This window comes from Haemorhous mexicanus, chromosome 3, assembly GCF_027477595.1.
Source record: "Haemorhous mexicanus isolate bHaeMex1 chromosome 3, bHaeMex1.pri, whole genome shotgun sequence".
Classification (NCBI taxonomy): Eukaryota; Metazoa; Chordata; class Aves; order Passeriformes; family Fringillidae; genus Haemorhous; species Haemorhous mexicanus.
The window spans coordinates 25268768-25293879 of NC_082343.1; the positions used below are offsets into that span (position 1 = coordinate 25268768).

Sequence of the window (25112 nt, forward strand, 5' to 3'; positions counted from 1 at the left end):
ATGTGGTTCCGTGGGGACACACGGCTCCTTGAGGACACACGGCTCCGTGAGGGCACACGGCTCCGTGGGGACTCACGGCTCTGTGAGGAGACACGGCTGCCCAGAAGATCTCCAGCCGCTATCCTCGCCCCCGAGGTGGCTCACCGGGTGAAATATGTGGCACATACACACGTAAACGCCCCCAAGCTGACCTCCAATACTCGGGACTCAACACCCGCGGGGAGGCGGCGGCGAGCGCAGGTCTCCGGCCCGGTCCGGCTCCGTCGGAGGCGGCTTCGCCCCTCAGGGCAGCGGCCGCCAGGGGGCAGCGCCGCGCCGCCAGCGCAGGGCCCGCGCCGCCTGAGGGCCGGGGCAGCGGAGGCGCCGAAAGCCGGGACTTTTCACCCAAAACAGAAGCAGCGCGGGGCAGCAGAGCGCTGCTAGGTGGCTCCGGTCACACCCCAGCCGTGGCATTCGGAAGGGATGCCACGGAGCTCAGGGAGCATTTGCCGTTGCCTTGTCCTTGCCCCGGAGGCGAGGGAAGTCTCGCCCCAGGGGAGCAGCTGTGACGCACGCCCGGATTTATGTTCGCAGGGAATATCCGTGGGGAAACGCAAGCTGTAAATGTCTAATTCTTCGGCTTAGTAACTGGTATGTTTTCAGAATTTACTATCCTTGTAAACTTGGAGGATTTAGAGCTTTCGTAAAACAACTGTGCGGTGAGCCAGACCTGCTGTCTGTGTCACGCCGAATTCATGTGCTAAGCGTCATTTCTGATCCCAAAAATGCCAAAGTGCCTGCAGAACTTGCTACACGACAGCGGTTTTGCTCCATTCACTCCGAACCCAGAAAATGTGCAATTTTACCATAACCTGAAACTTGGCCTTTATGTTTAGCTCACGCTGATAATTGCGGCAGAAATACAGTGGCAATGGAAGTTTGCAGCAGAAATATCCATCAACTTCCAAAGTACTCAGCAGATTTCCAAAATTTGTACTTGATACATGGCAACACTTTAAGACACAGTGGTGGGACACAGTAGGGGTGGAAACATCCTAGTTGCTCAGGAGATGAAGTTTGGCCTCTCTTTCTTTCCCCCCCATGCTGTGACTTTTATGTTTATTAAGAACAAACTATCAGGAAATTAATTTTAAATTTAAAATTACTATGCACTCAATGCCTATTACACAAAAGCCCAGTCATTAGGACTTCTCACTGTTCCCAGTTAGCCAAAGAGATCTGTCTTTGCCATTGCTGCTTTTCCTAAGCAGTCCATATCCACACCTTCCTCCCTAAATCCTGCCTGGCTCTTCTTCCTTCATTGATAAAAAGCAGCAGGAGAATTGACTCAAATCTTTTATCTTCAGATTCCTTATTTTTTTCAGATACATCTTTTTCACAAAATTCGGACCCAGATCTTGAGGGGATAAGGAACAAGAAGAGTTTTTTGCTTCTCACTTCATTTTTTTGTATTATATCACTAAAGTTTATTATCTTTTCTTGCAAGTTTATAATTGCCAAAATAGTTCCTTTTAATGAATAGATGAATAGTTTCTGATAGGTGACAAGTTGCATTCCCTGTCCTTGAAAGGGAAATGACAACAAATAATTACTTTTAGAAGATAAATCAACAGGAAAGAGCTATACTTCATGCGTAATTTTTCTTTTCTTTTTTTTTTTTTATTGGTTATTGTTTCCTGTGACTACAGTTTATCTGGAATGAAGGGCTACATGCAATCTTTTCTAAATGAGAGTCTTCATTAGCTTTTCTTGTATTGTTTGTAGATCTAATGTCACAAATGAGCAAATCAAAAATCTCACTCATTTGAAACAATCTGAAGGTTCCTTCAGCCATTGCTGCTACGTACTCACTGCCCCTTTGATACTGAAACAGTTAAAAATGTCTGCAATTTCTTGACTGGGCCAAATTGCTCCCTGGTGCAATTCCACAGAGTATATCAGGGATGGATTTAGCACCATTTCGTCAGCATTATAAAAGCTGTATTCAGTCATTAGCTGGCTGATAAATTATTCAGGAGATTTTCTTCCATGTGGCTCATTAAGGATAAAGAAAATCCTTTTGCAATCAGTCACTGTCTCGTCTTTATTTTCGGTACAAGTTTAAGCACACGCACCACATTAGCAAGTGATTAATGTCGCTGGCAGGCAGTGGCCAATGGACCACTGCTCCTTGTGTCCATGAGGAGGTGCAGCTGCAGTCCGTCCCACATCCCACTCCTAACGCAAGCAGCTTGGGGCTGGCAGTGGCAGCCTGGTGTGCTTTCCTGCTCCCAGGAAAGTTCCATCCCCCATCAGCCGTGGGATGGATAGCCCCACGGTGCCCAGCTGCAAGTGCCTCTGGCTGCTCGCTCCTCGCTGGCGTGCTCCGCAGAGCTGCCAAAGCGCTGACTAATGCTCTCTTGATGGGGAGCTCTGGTGAGCACACAGGTCTGCAGCAGCAAAACCTCACATGCCAGAAGAGATAACTTTCTGTTACTACCGACAGAGGCCAAGGCTAAAGCTGTGCAGTGAAAACAAAAGTGAAGCTTTCTTTCCTATTACAGAATTTGGGAGGTGGACACTGAGCACAGCACACACAGTTTGGTTAATGGTGAGGAGTATGTGTGTCATTGCCACAGACAGCTGGATTTGAGCTCAGGTGCCAAAGCCCTACAGTGCTGATTCTCCTGCTTCCCAAACCCTACAAATACCCATATTCTCTCAGCATCAGCTTCTGCCTGCCGTGTCCAACACAAGCACACATGACCTGAGCCCACAGCTCTTCGAAACATCCAAATGCTTTGCAGCTTTCACAGCTGCTGGATGATTATGCCCATTTCCTTGCTATTCATGTTCTAATAATAGTCAGTGTACAGGGAGAAAAGTAGAGGCTGTTTTCTCCATTCCTCCCTCTCCAACCATCAGTTCTTGAATGACTGCTACAACCAGCTAAACAGTGGGAAATCTCAGCTAAAAATCTCTCTCCCACCAGCTCTTTAAGAGCAGGACATCAAACTTCAGTCTTGCCTCTCCTTGTCATCAACTCTGTGGTGAACCAGTGCTGGATTCTTTGCTGAATAGTTTTCATTTGTTTGTTTTCTTTGTTTGTAGAAGTTTTTAAGACACATACCAGAAAATGGGGAGGGATTGAGGTCTCCCAGCTGAATGTCCTGGATATGGAGCTATGTGCTCATTGACCTTCAAAGCAAATCGTTAATTGTACTGAGGAACTACCATCAGGCACTGCCATGAGTATCTGAGATAGGTAAGCAGCCAAGAGGGAGTGAATTTTTCATAATAGCCCAAGAACAATGCAATTAAGGTGGTTAAAGGCATTTTTCAATTTAATATTTAAAATAAAACCCTGACAAACAGAACTACACTTAACTGTATAGACAGAGTTTTATTTGGATCATTTAAAGCAGGCCTGCCACATAAATTAATGTTGAATTTGTGAAATAGAATAATACAATTTATCTTTTTCTGAGTTCTCTTGCTTCATGGTGTCTAAAAAGGAATGGAAAGTTTTCCATCTGCCTAACAGGGATGTCGAGAAACTGATCTGCAGAAAATGGAAAAAAATTAAAACTATTTCTGAGTTCAGAAGTGCAGCAACTTGTAGGTGAAACATGCACATCCACCTGATATTTCAGAATTGTTATACAATGTGGGGAGGAATTACAGAAGTTTCTAGCAGGCATAGAGGGAACTATGAACTGTACTAAAATTGTCTCCATAGAATGTCACTAGTTTTATCCCCATTTGAGTTGTGTAATTCTTTTCATATATTCACACCACAACATGAATAGCTGGCCCGTTCTCTCTTCTTGGGAAAGAACAAGCAAACCCAAGAGTCAGGATGTCTGTCATACCAGTTTGGGCTCATTGCACCAGGGCCCAAAAGATAATGCCCAGCTCTGCAGCACAGTACTCACGGCTCTGTCATGAGAGTGGAATTGATTCACATTAGGAGATAGAGTTGCACACTCATAAAGCCAATAACTGTGCCAAAGCTTTGATGCATTATATAAAAACTCCGTATCAGTTTTCATTCCCCTTCACTTCTGCCTCACTTTAAAAATTCCCCACTCAGATCTGTTATTTCCAATCCAATCCAACACAAATTCTTTGCAATATAAGCACAGAGCTCCGTCCTCTCGAAAACCAGATGAAATTTAAATTAGCTTCATCTATTTGCTTATTTAAAGCAGCATGACAGCAGGGATAGCTGAGCTCCACCTTGATGGTATAATAAACTTGAACTCAGTGTTATGTGCAAGGGGATTGATTTATGCTGTTGACAGATTCTAGGCTTCAACAATGAGTGTGTTAGAGGGGATGTAAATGCAAATGGCCACATGGTTTCCTGAAGACATGAGGGCTCCTCATGGTCTTATACTAATCACTTCCACATTTAGCTCTTATTTTTCTGTCTATAAGCTCCCTGTTTTTCCCAGAAAGGTTATGACCATCCACACAATGCATTTATTCACCAAATCAAAGATTTTGGAATAATGGGCATTAATTCAAAAAAACCAAACACACAAACTGAACCCCCCTCCCCCCAAAAAAGAAAAAAAAAAAAATTCTCTTTCAGAAGTATACCTTGAAGGTACCTTCTAATATGTGTTAGACCACGACCCTGACTAAATGAAAACTGACATAGGGTAAAAATCAGTATAAGAAATGTCAACCTGCATTTCCTACGTTGATACAGACAAATTTATACTCTTTTTTTTCACCTCTAAAAACTTCAATCAGAAACACACATCTGTGATGACAACCTCAATTTTTGCCAAAAGGTAGTGTTGGTTTTCCCTGGTTTTAGCAGCCTTTGTCACTCTCCCATTCTTGAGAATCATGGAACAGTCTTCAGTGCCTCCTCTCAGACTGACTTTCAGTGTGTGTCTTGCAATAGACAAAAAATTCCCAAGATGTTGTTACCGTTCCCTAGAATTTCTGCCTTCCTCAAATTAAAATGTAAACTTTGAGCTATAGAAAACCTGCTAAAAGTAGGAAAAGGAGAAATCTTGACATCTTAGCACTCTAACTGCCCATTGAAAAATGACTCAGCTCTTATCAAGATAATGCAGCTTTGGCCATGCTGCAAGCGTGGTAGGAAACACTCTTCACCTCGAGCTCCTGAGCAGAGCCTCCACAGCCCTGTCCCAGAGCACTGCCCACCACAGCACCCAGCTCCTTTCCAAAGCCCGTCTGCTGCCTGCAGGCATTGGCCTGCTTCACCTTTTGAGGAAGGAAATGACCTTGCCTTGGAGGGAGCACAGTCGCAGCCAAAACCACAGCTGCAGTTCTGCAGAGGAACCACCGAGACCTCAGCTGATGTTGCCTTTTTTTCTTCCTGATTCTTGCACTGCAGGAAACAGAATACACAAATTCAGAGGAATATATTGACTGGCAAGAAGTAATTGAATTTTCAAGCCTCTGACACAGTTCCCAATGACCTAAAGAAAATTATAAAGACAAAGTGCTTGACCTTGTATGAAACCAGTATATTGCTTTGTGAGGGAAAAGAAGTAATGGAAGGACAGAGCTGTCTATCCAACTCCAGCCTGGCAGGCAGCAAGTACACACACCTGGTAGCTGATACCAGCCAGCAAGAAGTGCCCACAATTTCCAGCATAAAGTTATTTCCTTGGTTGTTTGTATACTATCAACCAAATAGTTCAACCCAAGCTCTTCCCCTGTATTCTGAAGGTAGCAAATGCAAGTGAAAGATTCTCAGTTTCTCTGTGGAATCAATGGTCAAATCAGTCTTACAAACTCGTGGTTTGTCCAGGCTCTGCTCAGTAGCCTTTTGTCAAAACATAAACATCCTGGGCTCTGTTTGCCCTTGATCTTGAAACTGTTGGTCTTATTTTCATTTTTAAAGACATTTACTGCCAGAATTCCAGAAAATGGAGCCTTAGGCTAAAACCAAAAAGGTCACAATGTTCACAATACCCTTGATAACACTGAGAGCACTGCATATCTTGCAATGGCCTCGCAGTCTCTGCTGGGCTATCGTGTAAAGACTTACAGAAGAAGAAGATCTGGTTTAGCAACACCCAGACTACAAAAAGCCAATCTTTCAGAGCAAAACAGGAAGCCAGATCTCTGTGCCAGCTACCTGACTCATGGCAATGGAACCATTGGTAAAGTGCTGTTCAACACCCAGCCGGTGAAGGCCTTCTCACAAAAAAAAAAACAAAACAAAAAAATAAATAAAAAAAAAAACCAAAAAACCCCCAAGACCTGAAAGGGGACTGCTACGTTTTTTATTCTTTTTGCATTATATCTTGTTTTTATTTTTGGGGACAGATTTATTTTAAAAGACATTTATATGCTATGGGGAAATCTATTAAATCATTACTCTGCACTTCCTTATTCTTACATTTAACCTTTCACAAACTTGAAATCTCATGGTGTTCTCAAAGCAGGCTTCATCTCTGTTTTGGAGAAAAGGAAAGAAAGCAGGTCACTGCAGTCAAGGCCAGGAGTTGATGTCAGAGTCATGATTATGACTATGGACCTCAGTCTGTCATTCAACTGTAGTCAGGGATTGTCTGTGGTGGACAGGGGTCTGTTATGGCAGGGCAGCATTTTGAGCTTCAGCCTGAGGTTGCAGGGAAGGTGCAGTTCTCTACACAATTTGCAGAAGGGTTTTAGCAAACCAACAGTTAAAGTAAAGTCAAAGTTATAGCCAAAACAGAGAGGAAAACTGCCCTTTCATTACTCTCAGCTGTTTCTAAAAAAAATCCCATCAACCTGGTGCTGGTGTATAACACGAGTTTAATCACCTTAATAATGCCCAAAGAATTCATATCTTGGCCAGGTTTAGAATTTAAGGGACTGTTGTTTGTGCAAACTCTGCTGTCAAAAATTGGAAAACATCCCACAGACCAAAACCTCAGACACTGTGTTCATTTGCCCAGAGCACAGTCTTGGATACTCTTTGTGTGACCCACCTTTCTGAAGCAGCATATGCATCATTCTTCCTGGAAAGCAGAGCAGAGTCACAGAGGGCTCAGAGCTGACAGTATCAGATGAGCAAGAAGTCAGCATCTGAACAATTGAATCCCATTCACTGTACTGGGGTAATTAGGTTGAAATAGCCAGTGGTGCTGCAGTCTTACTGGGAGTTCTTTATAACAGACAAGAGAAATGAATAAAATAGTTTACTCTAGATTTATTTTAGCTCTAGCACTGCCTATTGCAACAACCTGATCAACACTCAAAATGGCCTTCAGCTACTGTCAGTACTGCAGAGTATCTCAAAGTAGTGAATGCTTTGTATGGAGACATTTTTCTTAGTCTAATGACTCTTTGGCTAGAAAAAAAAGATAAACCTACATTCCTAGCATAGTGCATTCACCTTAAATCACAATCCTCTGAACTCTCTCTGAATTTTAGTATAATGGTGAAAAAGGCTGTAAAGCACCTCTTGCTATTTCAACTTCTCACTATCCTTGCTGTAAATCTCCACACAGACAGCCTGGATACCAGCACACTGACTACTGTGTTTTAAAAAACATCATATAGGCTCATGGAAGAAGTTGCATGTGCTCTTGAAGAAAGAAATTAGTTGAATGCCCATGCCTACAGGATAATCACTTTCTAAAGTTTTTAGTTTTGTTTATAGCAGTATCACTCAGCTTCATCAGTTAATTACCTGCTTGGTATTGCTGTAATTTATTAAATGTTCTTTTGTGTTTTGATCACAGTGTAGAAACACAAAACAGGTACTCTGGGAGAGACCAAGATTCCTGTCCTTAACTGTAGGTGGCATTCTTCATCTGTTCTTCTAAGTTATTGCTGAAGGAATTTCAATATTGCTAGACAAATGAGTTATTTTCATGTTCCCTTGATTAATGTTATCACTCTTCTCCTATGTTTAATTAAATAGTACTTTTAATTGGAAGGAATGGAGGTTCATAAAATCTGGAGTTGCATAACTATGTTACTTGGAAGGATTAAAACAACTTTCTGCTGTTCTTGCCCTAGAAACTGAGGAAATGACATGTCTTTGAGTGATCTGGACTGTTTCCAGATAAATTCTTCCACCGTGTGCTATGAAGAAGAAAATGCTGTAAGGCCTAAAGGCCTAGAGACCATTTTCAATTACCTTGCAGCAACAGTGAGTAAATCCAACCACATTTTGAATTTTGAATGCTATCTCTAGAGAAATCTCAAATAATTTCCTCTAGTAGGTGGATTTTGGCTTGCCCAAAATTTCTCATGCATACTTGGTTATCTGAGACAACTCTGCACTCTTCTAACAGCTTTAGAAAGGTTACAAGGAGGAGGAAAAAAAAAAAAAAAAGAGAATTTTATTTTTCTTAAATTTAGTAAAAAATGTAGTGAGCTTAAAAAAGAGAACTAGTCATGTTTAGCTAGAACTAGACTGAACTACAAGGAAACAAATTATCTATGAGTATCCCATGCAGCTCTGAGTACATTTTGCTCTCTAAGCTTTTCCAGCCCTGATCCTTCTTCTGATGTAATTGCATCAGTGGTATCAGATTATGTACATCCTTCATGATGCAGGCAAACATCCACAGAGGAGTAGACTTAAGGACACAGGGTTCATATGCTCTAGTGACCTGGGAGAGGAGACAGCTTCTAATCCTGAGAATAAATCTTCCAAAGAGAAATGCAATTCAATTAAATTATTCATTTCCCTTCTCAGCTTAATCAAAGATTAAGCTACAAGAAATATGTACTTGTGCCAGATAACTGAAAACAGATGGCTGAAATTTGTTTAGCTCACCAGAGAAATTGGTAGGTCAAAGACATCAAGTCCCTTATATAGTAGGCTTTCTTTTATATAAAAGAGCTTAGTTTAGGGGTGACTTATTTGACATTTACATTTTTATTTCTGTTGTGACAGCAAGGTGCAGTCAAAATTGTTAAATGATCTGTTATCTGCCTGGATGAGGGGATTACAGGAAACATTTCACAGGGATGTATTAATTTTTTCACCTTTTTTTTTTTTTCTGTGTGAATAGTGTTACCAAAATATTAATTTCAGCCTTCTTAATGACTGAGTCAAACCCAAGTATTTCGATCTTGTTGAAAGGGAAACATTCAGATGAACCTAAGTAAAATATTCTGGAAAGTTTATTTTTTTTGATGGCAGTTTGGGGCCCAATTCAAATAAAATAGAACAAAACACTGAATTCAGCTACAGAGCTAATATTAGTTTTGATCAGTTCTAAATTTTATCACTTTCTGTTTCTAGAAAGAAAGTGCTGCAGCAGTCATCAACAAACTTGAAGGAATATGAATTCTTTGGCTCTTATGAAAGTTCAGCTGGATGATAGTGCTGTTAAATTTCTTTTGTAGAAAAATTAATGATTGAAAGATAAAAATTACTTAGCAAATCCCTCTGCAGGAGCTCTGGCTGGATTTTACTTTATTTTGTATGGATTTTCTTAACACAGTGAAGGGAGACTAAGTAAACTGTACTCAATCTCTTTCCTCTGTCTCCCATTTCTACAGCTTGGGTCATTGTGCCTTCACTGATAAGGAACAACAAAGAAACTGGGATGAGTCTTGTCTCTCCCATTTATAGAGTTGCTGGGTTCAGCCTTTAGCTTATAGGAGCAGAAATACAGATCAGTCACCATAAGAAAACTGGGAAAATCCTTTATTATTCCTGAACACAACACTTAGATACTCATTTTACATCATAACTAGAAAGGTAACACTGGTTTTTTTTATGGTTTATTATTATTAGACATGCACAGAATGCTGTATTAGAATTGAGGAAAAAGGCAGTACTTTACTGGTTTTTGTGTTGGTTTGTCTGTTAAGTCATTTTATAAAAACTTAAGATATCTGCCCATCGGGAACCAGCCTCAGTGGATGTCACACAAAGAACTGCATCCCCAGGCACCAGGTGAAGGCTGGACTACAGCCTGTGGGAAGTACTATGGGAGTGCAGTGTATGTGTAATGATAAAGAAGGCAGATTTAGATTTGCTGCTGATGGTCACAAAATGGCAAAATATTTCACAGAGTTCACTAATATCAATAGGATTTTAGAATATTTAGCTCTGATTGGTGGATAGAAAATGCATTACTAAAGCTGGTTCTGTGAATCCATCTGTGAATCCTGGTGAATCCATTACAGTGCCAAATCCTGACCATGTTCAAAGCTCCAAACCGCAACATGGTCCCTAAAGAAGTCAAATAAAGAATAGAATTGTGCAGCCCAATCTGTCTAAGCTCATGGATGATTCAAATCTCATTCTTTCTTGCCTGAGTTTTATGAAGGGTCATCAGAACAAATTCTCCAGTTAGGGGCTTTTCTTTTTCAAATTGGACCAATGTAAATGAGGTCTTTAGCAACATGGCTGATAAAGATGAACAGCCATATTCTGTGAGGAAACACACCACAGTTATATATAGTCATCCTCCCTGTATGTTCTCAGATCTGGAAAATATGCTTCACAGTGACAGTTAAACTAGAGTACTGTGAGCTGAAGCATGCAACAGGTTTCTAGGTATCATTTCAGGCAGATAAAAACCCCCAGGGTTTTTTTTTTTTTTGTAAAAATGAACGATTTTGGTACTAGCTCAGTCTTGCAGCTCAAGTCTGTTTCAGATACCTGTGGCTTTGTACAGCTCTTTAGAGTAAAGCAGCATGTCAATGACTCCCTCAGCAGCACACCACCATGCAGAGACATCATATTTATAATATGCATTCATAAAGTCACATTCTAGAGTGCAATGCTTTTATCACTTCAGTGAGTCTACACCTGATGTGGTGCTCCAGATGAAGTCATCTACATTACAATTCTACAGCAAATCTGAGGATAGCAGCATTGCAGCTACCTTGGCTGCCTGGGATCATAAGCATAAGTATCTTTAATTAATAAGCAACTTTGCAGCTATTTGGAGTCTACTTTAAAACAGTGCCAGTGTCTTTCCCCTGAACTGTTACAAGGGCAAACATGAACAAGTCCAAGGCAAAATCCATCCTTACTGGGTACAGTTAAATCCCACCTCAGTCATACCCCTTGGCTGTGGTGATAGATTCCCCAGGCTGCTCACATGGTTGTAATATCTCTCCATTTTGCACTCAGTGGAATGGAGAAGAGGTGGTCATGTACCCTCTGCAACAGCCTGGGAACTGAGCCAACACATCAGGGCAGCACAGAACCTAGTGCTCTGTGCCATGACATGTGATCCTTACAGGTGACTGCGGGAATTAGTTCACAAATCCCTTTTTTAAGTCTAGTAAATGTATTTGGCTAAAGTAAAAATCACCATATAATCTGGAGACAAACATTCAGAGGAGTAATAGTCACCACATTGTGGACTTAATAATGTAAAGATTCAGGTGACCCACCTGGATCATATCTTTGCAAATCTTGCAGTGATTTTTCAACATCAAATCCATTCAGTGTTTTGAAACAGTGCCTTGGGAAAGGAAGTTAATGATTCTTCTTGTATCATGTGAACTCTGTGTAGGCATATTTTCTAATACCATTAGAACAGATAGTGCACTTTCCCACTCCCCTAGAAACTGAGTTAATGCAGAATGACTAATGTATCTGTTTGGACTGTCAAAATACTCATTGTAAACTTGATGCATAATTTAGCCTAAGTACATCACAGCAAAGGATACAGTCCAAGGAATACAGTTTCTTTTCCCTTGATTAATAAAGGCTGAAATCAGACTTAAGAGCATACTGTGCTCCCTCAAGGTCAAGAAAAAGATGCAATACTTAGAAATATTTAATTCTGAGGCATTAATCAGTACTTTAGCTCACCCCACATTGCTCAATAATTTGCTTTAAAAACTTCCATGTGGCTTCATCTATCCTTCCCCTCTCTCTGCCCAAAGTTTGTTTCCCTGTCAGGGTGGACAGTGCAGACCCCAGGACTGCCCAAGCAGTCTTTGTGCCACAGGCAGTGGTAGTTGGACAGAGCTCTTGGAACAAATCATTCACTTCAGTCTTCTATAAAGTGTCTGCTTCATGGGAAATATTGTGCAGACCTCTGACAGAGACTAGAGCAAACCCCCAAATTTATTTGCCTTTTATGTATGATTTCTTGAGTTTGGAATTTGCCACCAGATAATGCAAGCTGGCTTTTTAAGGTTGATATAGAACATAGGGAAAGGTCAGGTTTTGCAGGAACTACAAGGTCAGGTTCTTGAGGAGCTATGTGCAGCATCAGCAAACGTTTTCCTTACAGCTTTCTTCCCAGCAATTTATTTCCAAAATAAACTGCAGTGATTGTGCCAGTACTAAAACAATCATTCCCTTGACTCACCAGTGCTAATAAACTTTCTGAAACACAAAGAACAGGGGATGTTCAGACAACAGCAGGTCTTCTTCTGTCATAACACTGGTGATTAACAGTAAAGAGAAAGAAAATATTTGTGAAGAAAGATTACCAAACCAATGAGCATCACTTGGGACTAACCCAGCTGATGTGGGAGAAGAAACTGGATCAAGAAACAGTCCCCATGAATGGCTCATGGGGACACAGTGCTGTACTCAACAGCCCTGGTGAGAAGGTGAAAGCCCACTTGGCACCTCTGAAAACTTACCTCTGTGAAGCAGCTCACTGGTGAACAGCACACCTGCAGAATTCAGAATTTTATACCTTCCTAATGCTGTTTTGGGTTTTTAGCCATTTTACAGAAAGAAAGTGATAACATGGTTCAGCAAGGTCTCCTGTATGTTCGTTTTCCATAGCATCTTATATAAAATTTATTAGTAAGTCTGAAGAACTTGTCTATAAATAATTTAAAATTGTTTGTTCAAATGACAACACACTGAAAGTATATTTTCTCTCCTGTGGGGGAAAAAAAGTCTTTGAGTGGCTTCTATAATATGCAGCACTGAATGTCTTGATTAATGAAACCCCAAGGGACATAGAATAGAGCCCATATCACAGGAAAAATTGGAAGGCCCAGAAGCCTATTATTTTGTAATAATTACTATGAAATTACAAGCATTCATTGCAGCATGGTCATTAGCAGCATTTCTATTTTATCATCACTGAAATACTCTAATATATGCTGGTGAGCTCAGAAATGTGAGCTTGATACAGAAGGTAAACTATTTTTAAAGGGTGGAAAGTGCTCATAGATCTATCTCAGAGCCAGTCTGAACACATCAGGCTAACATTGCTGTTTAGAAAGGAAGAAGCTTGGACCCCAATGAGAAACATGAATGTCAGCTTCAGGTTTGTCAACACGGCATCATAAAATCAAGTATTTTAAGTACTCCAAGTAGCCTGTGTATTTCAGGGCCTTCTGTTCATCAATAAAAGGATAAAAAAGTTAAAAATGGAGGAATTGTTTTCATTGCATTTATGAATTTGAAATGCCAACTGACAACAGCTGCAGTATCTTTTTACTGCTCCTTCAGGATTTATCAATCAGCTTAAAAAGAAATGATAACCACAGTTTTGTGGTTAGAATAACAAATAGCTGTAAATAAGAAATACTAAGAAAAAGAAATGTGCATAAGACCCCATTAATTTCACATTGTAACACTTCACTCTTATTTCCAATATCCCTCTATTCAATTCCATAATTATTTAATCATATACAATTAAATAAAAAATAAACTTGCAGCTAGTCATTATGTGAACAAAAGATATAACTTATTTGGTTATATTATTTGGAAAAAATTCTAAGGATTGACAACAGCAAAATACTATGATCAAGGTAAGAAGAGCAAACTAAAATGCTCCTCAAAAGTAAATGAAGCTTTAGTGAAAGTATGCAGTGGATAAGAATATGGGAAAGAAAAGTTCAGGAAAAATGCAGTAAAGAGATATGGATAAAACAAATGGGAAAGAAAAAATAAACAAGGAAAATGCTGTTTAAGAAAAACAGAGCTTGAAATATCATATTCCCTCTTCATTGAAAACAAATCTAGTGTCTATTTCTTTTATATGCAGAAGGGTAAACACTGGCTGAAACACGCTGGCTTCCAAAAGCATTGCCAACATAAATACTGCCAGGAAACACAATCTGTCCCTTGCATTTGCCCTGCAGTTAATTCTGTTGTTCTGACTTCCACAGGCACAAAACTCTGTGCAGGTTGTTGGTTAATGCTACACCTGAACAACAGGCATTAACCCATATGCTGCTGGGGCAGGCTCGGGGTGTGTGCAGGGCTGCTCAGCAAAGAGAGGGGTACGTGAGCTGTCAGGTCTCTGTGGTGCCCTGTGGGGCAGCAGCCACAAACCCACAGGCTCCCTCTTGTCTGCTCGTTAAGCTGTGCAAACAGGATATCTTTCAAACTTGGCATTTCACCTCAGAAATGCAGAAACCTACAACTGCATCATATTTCACACCAGTGTCCCCACAGCTAAGGAGAGTCTCATAGTTGCACACTCAAGAACTGGAAACTTCTCTCAAATATTCATTAGCAGCCTTGTTTCTCCAGAATCCATCCATCCACACATGGCTAAAACAAATTATCTGTGATCAAGCTTCCCTACTGATAAGTGTGTGATAAAATACTAGAGTGTGAGAACCACTGAAAAATTTGAGGATTTTAAACAGATCTTTCTCAGGTCAGTTAGAAGTTGACAGGGTTGCCAGATGTGATAGACTACATGGAAAACCTGCCCACTGGGGCACAGCTGCCAGCATCTACTGAGGGTTGGACATAGAATTATTAAGGTTGGGAAAGATCTTTAAGACAACATCAAGTCTGACCCTTAACCCAGCACTAAACCATGACCCTAGGTGCAACATGTCATTTTAAATAAGCCCAGGGATGGTTACTCATCTTCTCCCCTGAGTAGCCTTTCCCAATGCCTCACTACTCTTTTGGTGAAGAATTTTTTCCCAATATCCAATCTAAACTTGCTATAGTTCAACTTGAGAGTGTTTCCTCTTGTCCTGTTTCTTGTCACTTGGGAGTAGAAACCATGTCAACTTTTCTGAAGGCTTTTCTGGCTCTGTCGATATCCTTTTGCTTGGTGACTTCAGTTCCTTGCTAAGGGAGCAGGCAGGGTGGTGAGCAAGCACTTCTCATGGTTCAGAGATTCTCCATAGGGTCCACAACATATGCCTGGCATCCTACATACCTGTTCTTCCTGGGGCTGGAATTATTTGTTGCTGACATCAGTTTAATTGCCCTCACCTTGATATATGAGTGAGATCATGGCTTTGTAGCCAAAGAAGATCCAGACTGAGATCAGGTCCTCAAGCACACCTTCCTGAGGCTGGGGTGTGCTCAGTGCCAACAGTCTGTCCAGCAGCACCCATGAACCAGTCCATGCTTACCAGTACTATTGGGACAAAATTAGGCAAATACAAGGTTGTTTTAAGTTTAAACTATTACTGAGCCTGGATAAAAGACACATTCCTTTTCCTTTTTTGAAGAATTGCTATGGGTCCCTTATACCCTTAAGGCAATCGGTTGTTTGGGGAGGAAAATATGAAATTATTTATATCATGTTTCCACTCATTAAAAGAAAACTTTACATGTCATGGCTTTGCCTTGAATATTCTTTCTTTGATATAGGAAACAAAGGTAACATCATACTTGAAATCTTTTCATGGATGAATGTAATATATACCGAATCTGTGTCAGGAGCAAACATTCCTATCCTTCTTTCTTGTTTCACCAATTAATTTCTCATGAAATGACAACATTTGCCTTATTAAAATATCGGTGCTTGTGGAACAAGTAAAAGTGTGAGTGACTTTTACAACTGAAAGTGTGAGCTAAAAATAAACAAATCTTGACTTGGTTGCTGTCTCCTATATATTTGAAAAGGTAATGTATGAAGGTAGTCACTGAACCAAAAATATGCAATGATCCATGGAGCACTCAAAACTCTTTCTCCCATAGTCTAGAATCTGGAAATTAGTCCAAACTAGGAAACACATAGATACAGCACGTAGACAGGTAGTAAGCAGAGTTCTGTAATGACCTGTTAAGGTTCACATACTGCTCAGTATTTTCTTACTCAGGAAGAGCAAGAAAATACTGAGCAGTATGTGAACCTTAACAGGTCATTACAACTCTTGAAATGAGGTAGCAATTTTCTGTTGACAATTGTGAATGCACTTGCAACACAGATTTCCCTGAATCCAGGTCTTGACTCCACAAGACTGATTTCTTATGTCACCAGTAAGTAAAGTCATTATTTGATGTTAAATGTATAAAGGCAAAATGCAAAAAATGCAGTTAAGTAGCATAAACGTACCAGTAAAAAAAGAAAAACCTATCTTGAGAGAGGACTGGCCAGCCTGTTACCAAGCAAAAATATTGACAATGTTTCCCAGAGTGGGAGAATCACTTTGTTTTTTTCCCATATCCTAGCCTGAGAATGAAAAAAAGACAAAAAGGATGACATTTTTTAAAACTATCCTATGCTAATGTTTTGAACATACCAAACTTCTGAATATTCAGAATTGAAATTGCATTAAAAATTAAATTAAAATACATGCATGCATTGCAAACATATATGTTTTAAGTGTAAAAAAAGAGTGCAAAATTGATGCATGACACACTGTGCAACCTCTTGGCAATTTTAAAAGGGAAATCAAGACGTTCAATGTTTTTCTATTTGTTCCAACATGAACAAGATTTCAAGAAATTTTGTTCTGTTTACTTATTTAATATTGTTTTATTTTATAACCTTTGTTTTCTTTCACTACATTCACATGTAATTTGTTCATAGGTAAGCATTCTACATTTATTTCATTTTTTTTTACAGCCAGGCAAGATCATCAAAAAAATAAGATTAGTGGAAAAGAAATACAGGCTGTTTTAAGTCAGAAATTTAAGAAAGTTAGAGTAATTGTTCCCAGGTAGCAAATTCCAGATCTTTCTGCCTGCCCTCTGTGCTAGTTGCTGCTTTTTTCTCCTTTCCAAGCAGTCTGAACTTACAACAGTGAAAATGCAGAGTAAATACTACTGAGTGCTTGACAAAAAAAAAACAACCCAAGCTGTGTCTCAAATGGAAAGCTTAAAAAGATATTTTTTAATGGCAAAGATTTTACAAAAAAAAGTTAGATCTTATAAGCCAATGATTCAGTAGTATTTTTGCGATCAGGAAATCCTTTCTCTACAATGGATACTTTGTCATGCCAAAAGACAGATCTAAAATTGCATTGTGACTCATTCATAAGGCATTCAAACATTTTTATTTTCTTCAAATGTCTGGAGTTTGAATCATCCAAATCTCCATTAAAAAAAAAAAAAAAAAAAAGGCAGCAAGCAAGCACTCTCTCCTTTCAGATGGGATGTTTTGAGGAGAGGTTATGCCTTTCTCCAGCCACTGTGGCCACATGTGGCACCCAAAGTGTGCTAACAGCACTCAGTTACTGGTGTTTGCAGTATCCTGGGGGCTCAGGGGCTGCTCACCAACTTGTCTCTACAGATTTTAACCTCTAATAGAGCTTTTCAAAGAACAAAAGTACTTTGGCTGGGGTAAGGTATGTGTACATCATTATGACTTTGTACAAGCTATGTACTGTTGAAATTAATCTGTTTAGACAAGTTCCTCATCTGATTCACAGCTTAAGTAACATACCCTGAAAAGGTTTTCATGAGGTTTTATTAATTTCCTGTTTTGGTTCTATTCAAGTATTGCTGATGTAAAATTTTTTAGATTAACACAGGAACAGCAAAGATCTTAATCACTAACATTTATGAAACTCCACAAATTGCCTTCAAAAGAGATTTTATTCTCTGGTATGCTATGTATTCATGAAGCACAAACAGTGAGTTCAAAGGGGGCTGAAAGAGTAAGTGCACAGATATTTTAAGTCAATGTTCACTTGTGAAATCTTAGCAGTAATCTGTGAGAACTTTGTTTTTATTCCTGAGAAAACCTACCATGGTTGTTTTGTTCCTCCTTTTGTTCCTCTGCTACTCTGTTCACTGCTGAGCACCTTTCACTTGCACAAAATAGAAAATGGAGCCATACATGGAGAAAGTTCATTTTGGTATCTTCTACTTTTTTCTTCTACTTGGGAGTGGTCAGGTTTTGATAATAAATTTAAGAATTACCAGATACAATAATTTAAACTTTATATGACAAGTACTACACAGTGTAAAGGATCAAAAACCTTGCTTTTTTAATCAAGTGCAAACAATACCATGCCATTTGTTGACCAAGAACAAGTGCATCACATCACATGAAACAACTTCTCAGCTCACACAGTTAAACCAAATCAGTATTGAAATGGTTGGTAGAGTGACTAATGGCCAGGGTTAACCCATGATCACAGATTCAGGATCAATATTCTGTTAATACAACAGATACACTCCAGTATCAGGAATTTAGGAAATGTTAACAAACACCTGAATATTTCTAAACACATTTCTAGCACAGTTGTAGCTACTGCTGTTTCCATCCCAAGGTCCCACCACCAGATGTGAATCTTTATGCTTCTTAGACCATCCACCTCTCCCAAAACTTATTATAACTACTAGTAATAAAGAACAGTGAAATATCTAGGTTTTTGCTTACCAGCCAAGCAAATTAACAAAGTTCGTACAATTTATGGACTTAGCTGCACTGAAATGAAACAAAACACCTCCAATTTAAGACACTGATCTTACAGATTCCTACAAGCCCCTATAGGATTGCCTAACTTTATCCACAAGATGCAGTTCTATTTTGGCATGGACACACAGAGAACAATGAGAATAAAGCAAACTTATGCATGTTTGCTAGATGGTACTCCATGGCTTAAAAGTTGGTATATGAAAGGTATTCAACATTTAACATGTTGATTACCTTGTTTTTATTTTAATGACAATTCCATTTTTAGTCTTTTCATTGCAACAGAGATGCTACAGACAAGCAGCAGCTGCTTGCTACAAGCCTTAAAAAGTATTTTAAAATATCTAGAATTACACCATGAGGTTTTTTTTTTATTTTTCAAAAATAGCATGAATATTTGATTAGTCAGTTTGCAAATTTTAATTAATATACACACAAAGTTCCCTCATTCATAATGAGGGAATCTAAGAAAAACCCAGCTGCTTGCACAGCTTGGGAGCTGGTATTTTCAAACTCTTCAGAGGCACAAAAAGGCATACCTGAGATTTCAAGCCTTGGCTTTACAAGATTTCCAAGCCCTCAACCTTAGAAAGCCTTATGAATAGAAAGTACAGGCTCTCCACACCCTCAATACCTGCTACTGGCTCTTGCAAAGCAGACACTTGAATGCTGTGAAGATTGGCATGCACAATTGTTGGTTAATCAAAGAGAAATGCCATGGCCCCTATACCATGCACCTGTCTGCATTTCCACAAATGTATCTGTCTGCAGCACAGTTTTGGAGGTGTTAAATATCTAATTCCATATTTTGCAATCTAAAATTAGAAGGTTTTTTCCCCAATTTGTCTCAATTCTAATGGGCCTTAAAAAAAAATTAATTTCTACAGAGCAGTTCTACTGTATTCACCATCACCTAGAACACTACAGAAAAACATTGCACCTTTTTCTACATCAGGCTATTTGTCCAGCAGAATTACCTTTTCAGGTTTAGAGATACATGTGCAATATACTCTTTCCAGCCTTAGTTCACCTCTGTTTGGAGCTGGAACAAATCTATATAAGAATTGCCAACTGGAAAAGTACTGGTGGGGCAACAGATTTGCCGAGGGCTGGATTACACCATGCAACCATAAAAACCCCAGGAGAATGTTTCAGCCACTCTTTCTGGAATAATTTGTCCTTGCTTACTGTAGCAAGTCAAATTAAATATAGAGCTAGTTCAGTGGCAGCCTTTACTGACTGTGACCAGCAGCAGCAAGTGACATTTAAAGGTAGATCATTGTAGGTAGATCTTTTAATGTAGATGATTGTGGGCAAAATCCTAATCTTAGTCTCTCTCTCTCTAGAGTGCCATTGACTCCAGTGGACAGGGGTTGAAAGATGCTTAGATATGAACTGTCTTTTTTGGGGAAAATAATTACATTTCAGAATACTTAATGGCAACATAAGTTGACACTTTCGACAGGCAGCATTTTAACTTTCAAAGGAAAGTTACAGCCAGTGAAAATCACTTCTGCTTGCCACTAATTTGCAGAAAAACTGGCCATTTCCACAGTGTTGTGTATTCAGCTGCCGTTAGATTAAGTGGATGTTTTCCTTGTGAGGCTTTTGCAGTCCATACTGTTATGAAAACTTGTGCAGTATTGGATTGAAGCTTGACTCATTGAATTGAACTGTAAAACACAAACTTCCCTGGAACGGAATATCCATGTGTATACCAATCCATCTTAGAAAGCTTATGAATGGTTGCCACAGCACAATAAAATTGCTTTGGACAAAAACCAATTAACTTCCAAACACTCCAGCTGAAACTAACCATGAGGTCTACACAATAGTAGAGCCAACAAACAGAACCTACTGGGAAAGAGCTTAGGCTATCACAGCAAGCCATGCCATACAAGCCTCGTGGATCCATGAAAAAGAATCACAATGTGATTAATTCCCCTCTGCAGTCTACCAGTCTCCAGGTACCACATTGTCTGTGCCTGTTGGTTGCTAGCACAGGCTGGGACAGAAATCCAGATTATCTCAGCTGTAACAACACAAAAAGAATAATCCCACTTGAGGAAGGAAAGCAACAGTCTCTGCTATCTCTGCTAATCCTCCCCTGGCTCTGCCAGCTTAGTCAAGAAAAGTTCAGTCCTAGAATATTATGCAACGCAGAGGAATAATTTTGCATTGAAAGCAAAATATGGGATGAATATACCCACAAATAGCTCAAGACTAACAAAGAGCCCAGGAGCATTACCGCTAAAATGCTCCTCCAAAGGGGGACACGTGGCATTCTGCTGTTCTGAAATGAGTTATACAAGCTTCCCTTGGTATTGATCAGGAAGCTAAGTAAGAAAATCACCCTTTGTGCTGTAGGAAATATTTAGTACAGCACATTTACTTTTACTGTTCTGCTCCTAACAAGAGTGATCTCGCTCCTGGAAGAAGGCACTATCAGTTTCTTTGGCCAAAAGACAGATGGCAGGAATTTCCTTCAAGTACTGCAGATGGCACAGTGACCCCCGTGGACCTACCAATCCTCCCAGTTAAAGGGTTACCCAAAATAGGATTCTCTAGGGATCATGGGGTGAGTGTCTTTCCAGATGCATTACAAAGCAGGCCTTCTGATCTCTGATACCAGCATATGAAACTGGCAAGAGGAGTCTTGGTCTAGAGAAAGTAAGAAGAAAAGCAGAGAACAATTAAAAATTACGAGCAATTACTCATAAATCTGTATTTAGTCATTTATGGAATGAGAGGATCATGGAAAAGTTACCTTTTGCTGTACTCTGGTGATGCTTTTTGCCCAGACTCTTATGTTAGAAGACCTGTCTTCCATTCAGAAGACCTGCCTTCCATTTCAGAAGTAGACATGGCATGAAGAGCGGCTCTGGCCCTTACCATTCCCCACGACCTCTGCCTGTGTAATTCAGTGGTGTTAGAAAGATCCAGAGGCTGATGATGTCTTTGTACCCACGCACACACAACAGCCAGGCGTGTTTTCTTTTAAGGAAAGCAAAAAATACCCAGGTGAACATGCTCAAGCCAGGATAGAGAAAGTAAAACATGTCAAGCCTCAATTATTTTCCAGTTGACCATTGCTTGCTCCTGGGAACTTTGGGTCATCCCATACCAACAAAGTTTCAAATGGAGTCATCTCATTTTCAGATGGAGGGCAACAGGTTAACAAGGCACATATGAAGAGCAGCTATGGCAATTCTTCAGTAACAGCCTTACTTAGAAAAAAACCCCATGTTTTTACACTCATTTTTTCTTTGCACTTCATTGTGTGTGCTAAAAACATGTATACTGTGGGCATCGGTAATTGCAAAGCAAACATGTCCTGCAATCTTATTCTACAGCTCTGTTTCCTCCATGAATCTCAAAGCACTGTAGGAAAGGAAGGGACATATTGCTATTCCTATTTAAAGTGGATGGTTCCTATTTCACAGATGTAGTTACCACACCACAGGTTCCCCTCAGAGAGCAGAAATGCTTCCTCAGTGCAGCTCTAAGCATAAAGAGAATCATCCCAGTGATGCATTTGGACCAAGACACACAAGAGAGATGAATACCCCAAAGAAATGCCTCAATGGCTTGAGGCATTGTATTTCAAAGTCTATAGCTCTCGAGGACACATGAAAAGATCTTTCTCACAGACACACAAGTGCAAACACCTGTATGTTCTTTGGGCTTTATTGTATATAATGACTTTTTATTCCATTCTGTTTAACCAGCACATCTTCCCTACAACTGGAAATTCTTAGAAAACAGCAGGAAAGTGGGGTTGGGAGGGAAGCGGGGGAAAAAGAGAATGTTTGCATGCTGCTTTAAATATTTTCCAGATTTGTGCTTTCAAGGTGGAGGAAGAAAGAGGAGGGGCCTGTTTTTCTAAAAAACATGTGAATTCAAAAGTCAAAATCTTTATATTTTAAATGCCAAAATTCAGTGGCATTAAGTCAAAGCAGATGTTTTATTTCAGTTTTGTATTTTTTAAATGAACATAAGTTTGGATATTGTCACGTCATAACAAGAATTTCTGTTTAAAAAGGGCTATAAATAACTTAATTTTCCTTTTTCTGAAGTTTTTTTGGAGGGGGTGTCCCAAGGGAGGTCTTAGCAGGAAGAAAACAAAGGGCATTCTGATCTCCTCTACTTCCCAAACTGACTTTAATCTGCAATGAAAACAGCTCATCTCATAATTTTTATTATGCTCTGCTCGGAAAAAAAATGACCAAAGAAGGTGTTAGAATATTCCCTCTTAGCTGTTAGAATATTCCCTCTTGTAAAATAGATGATGATATAATATATTATGGGCAATGCAGACAGTATCTTTTATCACTTATAAATTATAGAGAAAGTATAGGATATAGTATAAAGTAGGATATAAATCTGAAGAAGAGGAGAATACTTTTTTTATTTTGCAAAGCAAAAATGTGTATTTCTGACAAATTTATAGTCTGAGTTGATTTTATTTTTATTATTTTTCCTGATAGAGTTGTCATAATGTTTAACAAAGTTTTTATGTTCAATGCTTGACATTTTACATCTTAGTTGCAATTTTTTTGATAGATGGTATTATACTCACTTGAAAGAACATTATAGCAGACCATGCAACCATACATATGCAAAGGCCCATGCCTCTGTATTTTCATTTTTAATCAATTTAATACAGCATGCTGTAACACAAAGGGTGGAAAAGAATTATAAAGGCACATTTTCTTAACTATGTGCTGTATTGAAAATGATGCTTTGTGAATTATATAGTTGCCATATTTGCATGGCAATGCAAAATCCTTTTTAAATTTTGAAACTAAGCACCTGGCTCCTGGAATCCAATTCCTTTGAAAGGATTCCTGCACCACCACAGTGATATTTATGCAAATATGCCCTCTGAGATGAGCCTGAAAGACTGGGGAGCAGTTAAAGGGATTTTTTTGTACAATGGATAAGAATAATCTGAGAGGAAGAAAAATGCAGTTTCAAAATGCAGAGCTAATGGTGTGGATCCTGTGCAGAGAGAGGGAGCAGGGAGGGAGAGAAGGAAATGTGTCTCAGGATTCAAGCTAAAAAATACTAGAATTGCTTTGTGAAAGGCAGAAATAGCTCTTGTGTCTATTTTTGTCTTTTCCAAAGTAAGTCTAAATAGCACAGTAGAGTCTGGGGTCAGATTTTTAAAAACACAAATGATGTAGATAAGACAATTTGGGTCAATTCTGTTATCCAACTCCCTATGAGAATCATGAGGCGAGCAACCCATTTTAACTTTAAAAATCAACCCTCACCTCCATGTGCAGAATAATATGAGAGAGTAGCATTTTCTCATTAACATGCTCTTCCATAACCCTTCAAGTCATGATTGTGTCCAAGAGCCATTAGGCAGAGAGCAGAGTGCAGTAAGGGCACCACAGTACAGCAGGACATCACTTCACTATTAAATCTGCACCCTCAGCTGTCCCTTTTATTATACAGTGCAAGAAAATACCTCCATTATGTCGGGTTCCTGCATAGCGGGGCTGAGCCTGTGATTTCACAGCAAGAAGAAAGCCTGCAGTTTTCTGAAAGAGTGACTTTTGCTCCCTGTGTCTGGACCTCAGTCCCATGCTGTCTGCAGGGCTGGGGCAACCTCATGAATTACCAAGAATCAAATTTCAGCTTCTGGTGGGGTTCATTTACCCATGACAGCATTTCCTGGGGGTGATGAGGTGGCTCTGGAAGTGGCTGAGTTGCAAAACCCAACTCCTCCAAGGAGCCAGCACTGACTCTTTGGTCCCAGATAAGCCAGGATGTGTCACCCACAGCAGGAAGGGAGACACAGGATATGTGGCTCCTGACTCCAGGTCAGCTCCAACCCAGGCTGTCAGTGTGGAGATCCACTACAGAACAATGTTATGTTTACAATTAAATGTTTTAGCATCACTGCTCCTGTGGTGACTCTTGATTCAGCTTGCTGCTTATGAGGCAAATAAATCCCATTTTACATTGGCAGCATGCATTAATGTGGGCAAGGTGGCTTTTGGTCTGAGACAAAGCAAAGCACTTCTGTGCTTGGAAAAAGGTCAAAGCACAGCAGCAGCTCTGGCCCAAAAACCTCTCTCTTGTTTCTATTGGGATATATTCTGTTTTCATGCAATTTTCAGAGTAATCAAAACCAAATGATTCCAAGCAGCAGCTAAATGAAGTTAAGGAAGAGGTTAACATAAACGACATGGAAAGATACATTCTTGAAAGAGTTTTCAGTGTAAGCAGATGACAGGGGTGAGCCAGACGAAGGAGAGCACATACCTCATTCAGCAGGGAGCTGGGGGGAGGGGTACAGCTTTCTGAAGCAGAACTGGAATGTCACTCATTTCCCTAACCCCATGTGTCACAGTCCCCTATGGCACTCTTCACTGGCTCAGGAGTGAGTCTTCAATTCACATTTCAGTTTGCCATTTTTCAACTTAGCTTTTATTGTTTGGGTCAAACTTCCTCCTCCTTAAGTGTGTGTTAAGATAGGTATTTCTGATTCATTAAACACAGTGTGTTCATATGTGCACTGTGTGCTTCAGGACTGAAGCCTTATTTCAGTGTTTACTAATATTTACAGAACACTATTTACACGTCTTGACAATCACAAAATTGTTGTTACTCAGAATG

The 25112-nt window shown here is 39.7% G+C and overlaps 1 long non-coding RNA gene across 1 annotated transcript; it reads left to right on the forward strand.

The window, feature by feature from the left end:
• The first annotated feature begins 337 nt into the window (after positions 1–337).
• Positions 338–8117, forward strand: LOC132325773 (uncharacterized). The gene is made up of 3 exons (XR_009486009.1): positions 338–630; positions 3091–3244; positions 7981–8117. It is a non-coding gene; the product is annotated as an uncharacterized LOC132325773 (long non-coding RNA).
• Positions 8118–25112: the final 16995 nt, after the last annotated feature.